The sequence below is a fragment of the Myotis daubentonii genome, chromosome 2, assembly GCF_963259705.1.
Source record: "Myotis daubentonii chromosome 2, mMyoDau2.1, whole genome shotgun sequence".
Lineage (NCBI taxonomy): Eukaryota > Metazoa > Chordata > Mammalia > Chiroptera > Vespertilionidae > Myotis > Myotis daubentonii.
This window is the reverse complement of record NC_081841.1, coordinates 173550247-173562265: the sequence shown is the minus strand read 5'-3', so window position 1 is coordinate 173562265 and position 12019 is coordinate 173550247. Positions and strand designations below refer to the sequence as shown.

At 41.8% G+C, this 12019-nt stretch overlaps 1 pseudogene; it reads left to right on the top strand.

The window, feature by feature from the left end:
• Positions 1-11093, top strand: part of LOC132226765 (solute carrier family 25 member 16-like) — a 45938-nt pseudogene extending 34845 nt beyond the window's left edge.
• The last annotated feature ends 926 nt before the right edge of the window (positions 11094-12019 follow it).

Below are 12019 nucleotides of genomic sequence, written 5' to 3'. Positions count from 1 at the left end.
AGAAGGAGTAAATGTCTTACAATACAGAAGAGCTAACTGAGACCAATTGGTACAAATATCTGGAAGACTTGAGCCATGTTTATCTTAGAACTATTCTCATATGGAATTTGTTCTTGCAAAGCAGTGATTATATGATTGGTGTCATTGATATGACAAAATATAGATGATTCTTGGGCTAGAGTTATATATGATACATTTTACTTCTAAAAATCTGTTACTTGTTTTTTTTTTATTTTTAAAAAATATTTTTTATTGATTTCAGAGAGAGGAAGGGGGAGGGAGAGAGAGATAGAAACATCCATGCTGAAAGGGTATCATTGATCAGCTGCCTCCTGCACACCTCCTGCTGGGGACGGAGCCCTCAACTCCAGCATGTTCCCTGATGGGGAATCAAACTGAGACCTCCTGGTTCATGGGTTGACCCTCAACCACTGAGCAATATCAGCTGGGCAAAGTTTGTTCTTCTTTAATAAATTTTTCCTTCTGATAATTAACAATAAGAGGAGAAATTTAAACAAAAAATTTCAATATTTGCAAAGTACACAATTGATTCTCAAAAGTAAAACTTCATCCCTGGCTGGTGTGGCTCAGTGGATAAAGCATTGGCTGCACACAGAAGCATCGCTGATTCAATTCCCAGTCAGGGGCATATATCTGGGTTGCAGGACCCCTGGCCCCCTTTCCAAAAATCAATGGGAAAATACCCTCAGGTGGCAATTATCAGCAAAAACTAAAAAGGAAAATTTGACATTATTTGATGCCTAAATATTCATTTTTAGTATTTTATACATTTATTTATATACTAGAGGCCAGGTGCATGAAATTCGGGCACAGGGGTGTGTGTCCCTCACCCCAGCCTGCACCCTCTCCAATCTGGGACCCCTCGAGGGATGTCCGACTGCCCGTTTAGGCCCGATCCCACTGGGCAGTTGGACATCCCTCTAACAATCCAGGTCTACTGGCTCCCAACCTCTCACCTGCCTGCCTGCCTGCCTGATTGCCCCTAACTGCTTTTGCCTGCCAGCCTGATCACCCCCTAGCCACTCCCCCACAGGCCTGGTTCCCCCAACTGCCCTCCCCTGCAGGGCTGGGTCCCCCCCCGCTGCCCTCCCCTGCAGGGCTGCTCAACCCCAACTGCCCTCCCCCACAGGGCAGGTCAACACCAACTGCCCTCCCCCACAGGTCTGGGTCCCCCCCAACTGCCCTCCCCTGCAGGGCTGATCAACCCCAACTGCCCTCCCCCACAGGGCAGGTCAACACCAACTGCCCTCCCCCACAGGTCTGGGTCCCCCCCAGCTGCCCTCCCCTGCAGGGCTGCTCAACCCCAACTGCCCTCCCCCACAGGGCAGGTCAACACCAACTGCCCTCCCCCACAGGTCTGGGTCCCCCCCAACTGCCCTCCCCTGCAGGGCTGATCAATCCCAACCGCCCTCCCCCACAGGGCAGATCAACCCCAACTGCCCTCCCCTGCAGGCCTGGGTCCCCCCCCCAACTGTCCTTCTCTGAAGGCCCAGTCGCCCCCTGCCCTCCCCTGCAGACCTGATCGTCCCCTATTGCCCTCCCTTTCAGGACTGATCACTCATAACTGCCCTCACCTGCTGGCCATCTTGTGTGTTGGAGTGCTGGTCAATTTGCATATTTCTGTTTTATTAGATAGGACTAGTAGTCCATCCTGTGATATTGTGTGCAGTAGGCTGCCTGCTGCTTCCATGGGAGCTAGTGGGAACTGCAGCATGCTGTAGGGAGCCGCACTGCTTCCACGGAAGGCAGGCCCGCCATCTCCTCTCCAGGCCTGTGCTCGGCTGCGGAGGCTGCAGGTCAGCCCCCCTTCCCTGTCCCTGTCCATCTCCACTCAGGGCCTCACCTGCACGTGCACCCTCCTCCTGTGGTCGTGACCCATTAAGGTGCCCAGGCCTAATTTGCATATTTCCTCTTTATATAGATAGATAGAAATGTGCATGTGTTTGTATGCAATCTTCTATTATAAAAGAGAAACATAATCCTACTAGGGGCCCGGTGCACGAAATTCGTGCACTGGGTGGGGGGGGAGTGTCCCTCAGCCCAGCCTGCCCCCTCTCACATACTGGGAGCCCTCAGGCGTTGACCCCCATCACCCTCCAATCGCAGGATCGGCCCCTTGCCCAGGCCTGATGCCTCCGCCAGAGGTGTCAGGCTTGGACAGGGGACCCCCATCTCCCCCTGATCACTGGCTCTGGCCACCACCCAGGCCTGAGGCCTCTGGCCCAGGAATCATGCCTGGGCAGGGGACCCCCATCTCCCTCTGATCGCTTGCTCCACCCCCCGCGCAAGCCTGACGCCTCTGACCCAGGCTTCAGGCCTGGGCAAGGGGACCATCATATCCCCCTAATCCCCGGCTCCACCCCCCACCCAGGCCTGATGCCTCGGCCAGAGGATTTGACCCTCATCACCCTCCGATCACCAATCACCAGATCGGCCCCTTGACCAGGCCTGAGGCCTCTGGCAGAGGTGTCAGGCCTGGGCAGGGGACCCCCAGCTCCCCGTGGTTGCAGGCTCCGCCCCTGCCCAGGCCTAACGCCTCTGGCCTAGGCGTCCGGCCCGGGCAGCGGGGACCTGCAGCTGCAGCAGCCCCGCGATCGTGGGCTCCGCTTTAGGCCCAGGCAAGGGACCCCTAGCTCCCGGGACTGCCAGCTTCCACCGTGCCCAGCTCCCATCACTGGCTCCACCCCTACTTCCTGTTATCACTGGCCAGGGCAGCAAAGGCACCTGATTCTCTGATCATGGCTGGGGGGCAGGGCAAAGGTGGCCCCAGAGCCGCCTTTGCCCTGCCCCCCAGCTCTTAGCTCCCCCCTGGGTTTCTGATCACTGTCAGTGGCAGGGGGCTTCTTCCTGCTTTCCCTTTTGCCTCCCTGCATTGTGCCTACATATGCAAATTAACCGCCATCTTGTTGGCAGTTAACTGCCAATCTTAGTTGGCAGTTAACTGCCAATCATAGTTGGCAGTTAACTGCCAATCATAGTTAGCAGTTAATTTGCATATAGCCCTGATTAGCCAATGAAAAGGGTATCATCGTACGCCAATTACCATTTTTCTCTTTTATTAGTGTAGATATAATAAAGAGGCAATCTGCAAATTGACTATCACTCCAACACACAACGTGGCCACCCCCATGTGGACACAAGATGGCCAGCAGAGGAGAGCAGTTGTGGGGGGGGCAGGCCAGCAGAGGGAGGGCAGTTGGGGGCAATCAGGCTGGCAGGGGAGCAGTTAGGCATCGATCAGGCTGGCAGGGGAGCAGTTAGGCGTCGATCAGGCTGGCAGGGGAGTGGTTAGGGGCAAACAAGAAGGCAGGCAGGCAAGCGGTTGGGAGCCAGCAGTCCTGGATTGTGAGAGGGATTTTCCACTGTCCATTTAGGCCTGATCCATTTAGGCCTGGTCACCCCCAACTGCCCTCCCCTGCCGGCCATCTTGTGGTGGCCATCTTTGACCACATGGGAGCGGCCATCTTGTGTGTTAGAGTGATGGTCAATTTGCATATTACCTGTTTATTATATAGGATTAGATTGACCATGAACACATTGGGTGTTTCAATTTAAAATAAAACATAGCACTGAATAAATATTTTTCTCCTTAGTATATATTTAATATACAAATTAATAGTAGGATTTTGAATCAATGTTTAAATATTATCTTTTTAGAGTATCTTTCATTCTATAGTTCTTATTTATTTTTATTACATTATTAGTTGCTTTTAGATATCAAAATAAAGTGTTCTCTTATGTTATATTCCATACAGATTTTACTACAAGTCAATTCCAAACAGGTTTACTCTACAATCCCCTAGCTGCCATATACTGCTGAATTGTTCTCTAAGTGGTCTCTATTGTCTCATTCAGGGGCATTTTAAATTATATAAGCCCTGTTTCAATTACTCAGAACATTCTAAAGTGCTTTCTGGACCCAATTTTATGATATTGTTAAAGTGTAAGGCATTTCCACTAGATCAGTTTAAATTCTATATTGGTGTATTAAAATACTGAGCAAGCATGTTGATATACAAAAATTTTATATAGAAAAATGCCATTCCCTTAAATGTGTAACTTAATTTGTCATGTCCAAAGATAGGTATACCTGGATAATTTGTAAGAATTGTGGTTGAACTTGTTTGAGTATAATTTATGTACAACATTTGGCACAAATCATTAATTGTTCAATGTAAGCAACATATATCTAAAATATCCAGATAATTGTGTTATCTTCTATTCAAACATGCATTTTGCTTGTATTTTATTTCACTTTTATTTAAAAATAAAAGGTTATAAATATTTTAGATAAAAGCTTATGGAGATTTTCATATTATAAATATTATTATACTAGTAAATATCTGTTCTTTATAAATTATTATTGTTTGCAAAAGAAGTTGCATACTTCTTTTTCCCCTCCTATTTTCAAATGAGAAGCATTACATAGAAAACAAAACAAAACACTGTAATACTTGGAACTAAATAAGTTATAGCATTTTATATATTTCCCTTTATGATGTATTTCTTATAGTGTGATTTATTACTCAAGTTACTTCAAAGAAAGAAAATTAAATGACATAACTAAATAATTAGGAATAAATAGCATAGTTACAGAATTAACTCATATTCGTGCTATCATTTCTCCCATTTATTCCTTAAAAATACTTACTGATGTTGGTATTGGATATAATTTAAAGTAGAGAATAGTTGCTGTTCTCTTATAGTTTATATTATAGCAGGAAAACCAGGAATAAATTATACTAAAAATAAAACTAACTCAAAATGGATCATAGATCTAAATGTACAATACAAACTATAAAACTTGTAGAAGCTAAAATAAAAGATAATCTTGGTGACTTTGGGTTTGGCAATGATTTGTTTTCCGGTACAACACCAAAAGCATGATCAATGAAAGATGAAATTGATAAGCTGCACTTCATTAAAATAAAAAACTTCTGCTCTGGGAAAAATAAAAAGAAATTGTTAAGATAATTAAAAGGTAAGTTACGAACTGGGAGACTATATTTTCAAAACACCTATCTGACAGAGGACTTGTATCCAAAGTATAAAAAGAATTCTTAAGACATAATAAGGAAATAAACAATCCAACTTAAAAATGGGCATAACATGTGAGTAAACATCTCACCAAAAAACATGGATTAATGGCAAATAAGTAAGTAAAAAAAGTTTGACATTATATGTCCTGAGTGATTTATAATTTAAAACAAAGAGATACCACTATGCATCTATTAGAATGACTACAATCTAAAACCACTGATAATACCAAATGCTAGCAAGGATGTGGAACAGGAACTCTCATTCATTGCTCCTGGAATGCAACAGTTGCTTTATGAGATAGGCTGGTAGTTTCTTACAAAATAACTGCCTTACTAAATGATGCAACAAGCACACTTCAGATGTTTCTAGGAATCACTAACAAATGCATTAAAATCTTATATGCACACATAACTTGCACATTGATGTTTATGTCAGCTTTATTCTTACCTGCCCCCAATTGGAAGCAACCAATAAGTAAGTGGATAAACAAACTGTGATACGGTCCAGATAATGTAATTTATTCAGCAATAGAAAGCATTAAGCTACCAAGACATAAAAATACATAGAAGAACTTTATATGCATATTGCTAAGTGAAAAATGCTAATATGAAAAGGTTGTTTACTGTCTGATTCCAACTACATGACATTCTGGATAAGGGAAATGTATAGAGACAATTTTAAAAATTATTTGTTGCCAGAATTTTGAGGGGAAGTAGAAGAGATGTACAGTTGGAGGACAGGACACATTTAGGGTAATGAAACTGTTCTGTATCCTATCCAATAAAGAGGGAATATGCTAATTGGCCCTCACACCATCACAAAGATGGTGGCACCCACAGCCAATAAGGAAGGAATATGCTAATTGACTGCCACACCCTCAAAGAAGGCGGCACCCAAAGCCACAGATGGCCAGCAGGGGAAGGGAGTTGTGGGCGATCAGGCCAGCAGGGGAGGGCAGTTAGGGGTGACCAAGCCAGCAGGGGAGAGCAGTTTGGGGGGACCAGGCCTGCAGGGGAGGGCATTTAGGGGCAAATGGGCCAGCAGGGGAGGGCATTTAGGCATTGATCAGGCTGCCAGGGGAGTGGTTAGGGGGTGATCATGCTGGCAGGCAGAATCAGTTAAGAGCAAGCAGGCAGGCGAGTGATTGGGGGCCAGCAGTCCCTGATTGTGAGAGGGATGTCTGACTGCCAGCTTAGGGATCGGCCTAAACTAGCAGTCGGACATCCCCTGAGGGATCCCAGATTAGAGAGGGTTCAGGCTGGGCTGAGGGACATCCCCCCCCCCCCCCCAGTTCACAAATTTCATGCACCAGGCCTCTAGTAATATTTTAAAGGTGAAGGCATGACACTATGCTTCTTTCAAAATACAACGAATACAACACAAAGTGTAAACCCCAATTTTGGACTTTAGTTCATAACAATGTATCAATTATATATCATTGATTTTAACAAGTATGTCACACTAATACAAGATGTTAATGATAGAGGAAACTGTGTGGAGTGAGAGAGGAGTTATATGGGAGCTCCCTATTCTTTTTGCTCATTGTTTCTATAAACCTAAAACTGCTCTGAAAAATAAGGTCCGTTAAACTGTTTTTAAATGGTATTCACCATAATATAGGTTTGACCATGTTACTGTGGATATTCACAGTAGAAGAACATTTTCTTACTTAAAAATAAAAATTGAGTAAAAGATAATATGACACATCAGATTTTGTGATCTCTCATGAAAAATACATGAGAACAAAAATAGGAAAATCCTGCACAAGATTACCTTTTCGTTCAGGAATGTTTTTTGGGGGGGGCGGGGGGAAGCTTCTTATCATCCTGTACCTCCAGAAAATTTGGGAGAACTTTAAGGGGAAGGGGTGTGGATAGTCAAGCAGCAAAATAAGGAAAACATTTTATTTTATGCTTCTGGAATAATCTTAATGATTCCTAAAATTACTGCTACCTCAATTTCTCTACAGCAGATTGTATTTCATTTACTGCAGCAGAGGAAAAACTAGAAATTTTAGAATACCCAGAAATAGAAATCAATAATATATTTTCATGTGTTCTTTGTAATGTACCAAATGCTCAACCACATGTGGAACAGAAAGAGCTCTGCCTGAGGGTGGAAATCTTCACCCACTTAGGCAGTCCTGGCCATAGTGCTGATGTTGCTCTTTGAGTGGCTGGGGGCAGGGACAGATGCATCTAATAGCTAATTCAGGGAATGCAGGACAAGAATTTTAGGAAGGACAGGAGATCTACAAATAATTTTATAGCTTTTCCTTGGTAATTTATACTAACATGGTAAAATAGTCACAAATTTCCTTTGCCTTATTTGCTAAAATAGGGACATGTTTCTTCCTAAACTATGGCAACAGTTTTGGGTTTTTTCCCATAACTATGGCAATAGTTTTGGGTTTTTTAGAGAAAGTGAAAGGAAGGAAGGGACTGGGAGAGAGACATGGATGGGAGAGAGACACATCCCTAGGTTGCCTCCCACACGAGCCCCGACTGGGGCCTGGGATCAAATCTGTGACCCAGGTATGTGCCCTTGACCAAGAATCAAATCTGTGACCCTTTTGGTGTGTGGGCCAATGCTCTAACCACTGAGTAACAAAGGCCAGGGCTGGAAATAGTCTTGAGGTTTTTTCCTTTGTTCTCCTGGCTTTTTCTCTTCCTTTCTTTTCTGCTATATTGGACCTTTTTGGGTCTTCTTCCCATGTCATCCCCTTAGGAAGGCACCTGCCAACCTTTGTCTGACGGGAGCACATATTCAACGCCAGAGTTCAGGTCTGCAGACTGGGTTGGTGCCTCCTCCACCTCAGGGATGTGGGAGCTGAGGAAGAGGCTTTAAAAAAATAATAATAGCCGAAACCGGTTTGGCTCAGTGGATAGAGCGTCGGCCTGCGGACTGAAAGGTCCCAGGTTCGATTCCGGTCAAGGGCATGTACCTGGGTTGCGGGCATATCCCCAGTGGGAGATGTGCAGGAGGCAGCTGATCGATGTTTCTCTCTCATCGATGTTTCTAACTCTCTATCTCTCTCCCTTCCTCTCTGTAAAAAATCAATAAAATATATATATATATAAAAATAATAATAATAATAAAAGGGGAAAAAAGTGAAGTCCTTCTCAGATCCCTGAAGGCTGCAAGGTTTTGCTGATCTAGATTCATTAGAAATGTCTATTTGCCCGTTGGGATCAACACCCAGGCCTGCTGAAAGCAGAGACCCTCACAGTCCCCAGGTGGCCTCCACCACGGAGGCCTGGTCAGAGGCCCAGGCTGGAGGCTGGGCAGCCGCCTGGGGAAGTTCTTCTCAGGGGCCACTGCATAACGAAAGCAACTGCAGTTTTATTTTTTAAGGTTTTTTCCCCTAAAATGATTTGTAGCTGTGTGTGCAGTGCTTTGTCCTGATATGTGGGCTCTACAATAGAAGTAAATCTATTTTTTTTTTTTGAGAGGAAAAAAGCAGCTAGCAGGATTGCTGAAAAAAAAAAAAAAAAGAGGGCTAGTGGCTTTAAGCAATAGATTTTTATATTCAATTTATTCTTTCAGAGTACGGATAAGTTAACAAAGACTTCTGACTAATTGCTAAGGACACTCATTTTTACCTTTAAGAAACACACATTTTTATGTAGATATGTCATACCATCTCATAACATGAGTGGCTTTTCCCCAAAATGCATGAAGATAAAGGTGTAGGCATTTACTTTCATTATGATGCTGAATAATATTTGGAAAAATACATAAATATTGATAATTTCACTCTGCAAAGCTAAAATATCCAAAAGCATCTACTAAAGAGTGAATGAATTGCATTTATAATAGAACAATAGAAAATACATTAAGCACTCAATTTTTTAAATTATATTTTTTAATATGTTTTATTGATTTTTTTACAGAGAGGAAGGGAGAGAGATAGAGAGTTAGAAACATCAATCAGCTGCCTCCTGCACACTTCCTACTGGGGATGTGCCTGCAACCAAAGTACATGCCCTTGACCGGAATCGAACCTGGGACCTTTTAGTCCTCAGGCCGACGCTTTATCCACTGAGCCAAACTGGCTAGGGCAAGCACTCAATTTTTATTTAAATTTATGTATCTGCCTAATATAGGGTTCAGTTTTATACTTTATTTTTAATTTATTTTTAATTTAAGGAAATAAATTAGATCACTAGAAATAGGAAAGAATAGGAGTATTTTGTTGCCTTCCAGAATCATAGAAAAATAATATCAATGTTTATTTCTACAAGATTAACTGTTAATTTGAACCCAACTCTGCTACCAAAATAGAATAATCATTATCTAAGTTAAAGAGGTGAACTTTTTGATTTTTCACATAAGAATATGGACTTTGCTCTAGCTGGTTTGACTCAGTGGATGAAGCGTCGGCCTGCGGACTCAAGGGTCCCGGGTTCGATTCGGGTCAAGGGCATGTACCTTGGTTGGGGCACATACCCAGTAGGGAGTGTGCAGGAGGCGGCTGATCAATGTTTCTCTCTCATCAATGTTCCTAACTCTCTATAGCTCTCCCTTCCTCTTTGTAAAAAATCAATAAAATATATATTTTTTAAAAAAATTATGGACTTTATGAATTATTTAAAGAATAGAGAATATATTCATTCTTGATTAGCTGGGATTCATTATTCAATAATGAAATTAGAAACTTTTTACTTTGATCAAATGATTTTGATGTAAATAATTGTTTTAATTGAGACATGATTTGAGACTCTGCCCCACCCACGGGGCTGTCCGTGCGTGTCAGTGCCAGCAATGGCATGGTCCCAGCCCTTGATTGTAAATTGGTGACTAAAATGCCAGACTCTGACCTGGCCCTGATGGTGGTGGCCCTGGCAGCTGCTGACCCCTTCTTGGGATGCCCTCCAGTGATGCTGCAGGAGGCAGAAGCCAGAGGGCCCACCGCAGGAAGAGACTTACACTGGCTTGGCTCCTTCTGGCCAGAGGTATTGTGAGATGCTGTGCTAAAACAACAGTTGCTTCTTTGGATTGAGTAGAAGTTTTATTATAAGCTCACAATCATCATTATAAACATTTAGGAGTATTTTCTGTATTGCATGATGTTCCCCAAAAGGAGGGATACCTTGGATTGTATAAAGGTAAGGGTGCAATGATGATTCAAATTTTTTCAAATACATTTTTATTGATTTCAGAGCAGGAGTGAGAGAGAAAGAGAGAGAGAGAGACATCAATGATAAGAGAGAATCATTGATTGGCTGCCTCCTGCACACCCCATAATGGGGACTGAGACTGCAAGCTGGGCATATGCCCTGAGAGGGAATCTAACTGTGATCTCATGATTCATTTGTTGATGGTGCAATCCAGTTTATGGTGTTTGAGCATTATAAAACGTTAATAACTACAAAGCTGGGAATTTCTGGTCATATGCACAGATTAATAGCTGGATCATGGCAGGTATAATAGCAGTTGACTGTATTTACCCTCTTGACATGGTCAGAGCACACCTAACGTTCTGGGTGAAAAGGGAACACACAGAAATTATTCAAGCATTTAAAAACAATTTATGTAAAGAAAGGTGGTTCCTTGGATTTTACAGAGGCCTGAAGCCTGCTACGCTAAGATAGGTGTTTCATTTTTCACTTTTGGTACCTTAAAGAGTGTTGGGCTTTCCCATGTGCCCATCCTTCTTGGCAGACCTTCACCAGACAATCCTAATGTCTTAGTTTTGAAAATTCACATAAGCTTACTTTGTGGTGGTGTTGCTGGAGTAATAACACAGACAATATCCTACCCATTTGATGTAGCTCCTAGGCTAATGCAATTAGGAACTGTTCTTCCAGAATTTGAAAAGTGCCTTACCATGAGGGAGATTATGAAGTATGTCTATGGACACCATGGGATTGGAAAAGTATAATATAGTGGTTTATCTCTGAACTACGTTTACTGCATTCCCTCTCAAGCAGTGGCTTACAACATATAAACTTATGAAGCAGTTTTTTTCACCTCAACTGAAAAAAAATTCTGATTTCCTTTCCATAATAAACTCTCAGAGGGAGAAGTAAAATGTTACTTTAATTTTGGGGAGAACATTACTTAAATAAGGATATTTACCCTGTTATAGAAACCACTCGTATTTTAGTGCTTGATTTTTTTTTTTTTTATTCATCACAAAGCAAAAGTGCTCACTATCCTTTTTGATGCCAAAAGTTACACAGCGGAACATTGAAAAAAATTCCTAAACCGATGCTGGCTAATCAGCTATGTTATTTGAAACCATTTAAAAGTGTTATTTGGAAGCAGAACTAACTTAAAATGGGATTCAAGAGGTTGCCATTAGCTTGATCATGCTGTTCCAAGCTTTTAATTGTAATCATGATTTTCAAAGACTCTAACATTGGTTATTATTATTATAACAAACAAGATTTGTAGCTTAGAAACCAGCATTGACATATTATCCTTGTTACTTCTCATCTTAAAATTCTGCTCCACTGGCTAAAAATACAAACACTTTTTTTCTTTATTAAAAAAAAAAAGTGTTTAAAAAGTAGTCATGTAGAGACTCAATAGTCAATGAAGAATTTTCATGTATTCCTCAAATGTTATTACCAAGTAATATGACTAATTTAAGTATTTAAAAAAGTCAATATATTTTCAAAAGGCAGTATAGTAAATACTATCTGCTCTCAAAACAGATTAGCATTATAGATTTGTTGTGTTAGGTAATTTGGTGCATACTAGAAAATTTATTTAAGTAAACTGTGAAATGTCCATTAATGTAGATGTGGATGTCTGTCTAAGACTGCTCCTAAAGTATTGTCATGATACTAATCCTTCCAAGTAAAATAATTCCAGTACAATATAAACTTAAGTAGAAATGTAAAAATGATGAATTGCTATCCTTTATATTAAAATGGCTTAAAATGTAAGAATTGCATTTATTGTTTTTAGAGTACTTTTTATGTTTTAGTATAAGCATAACAGAAATGGG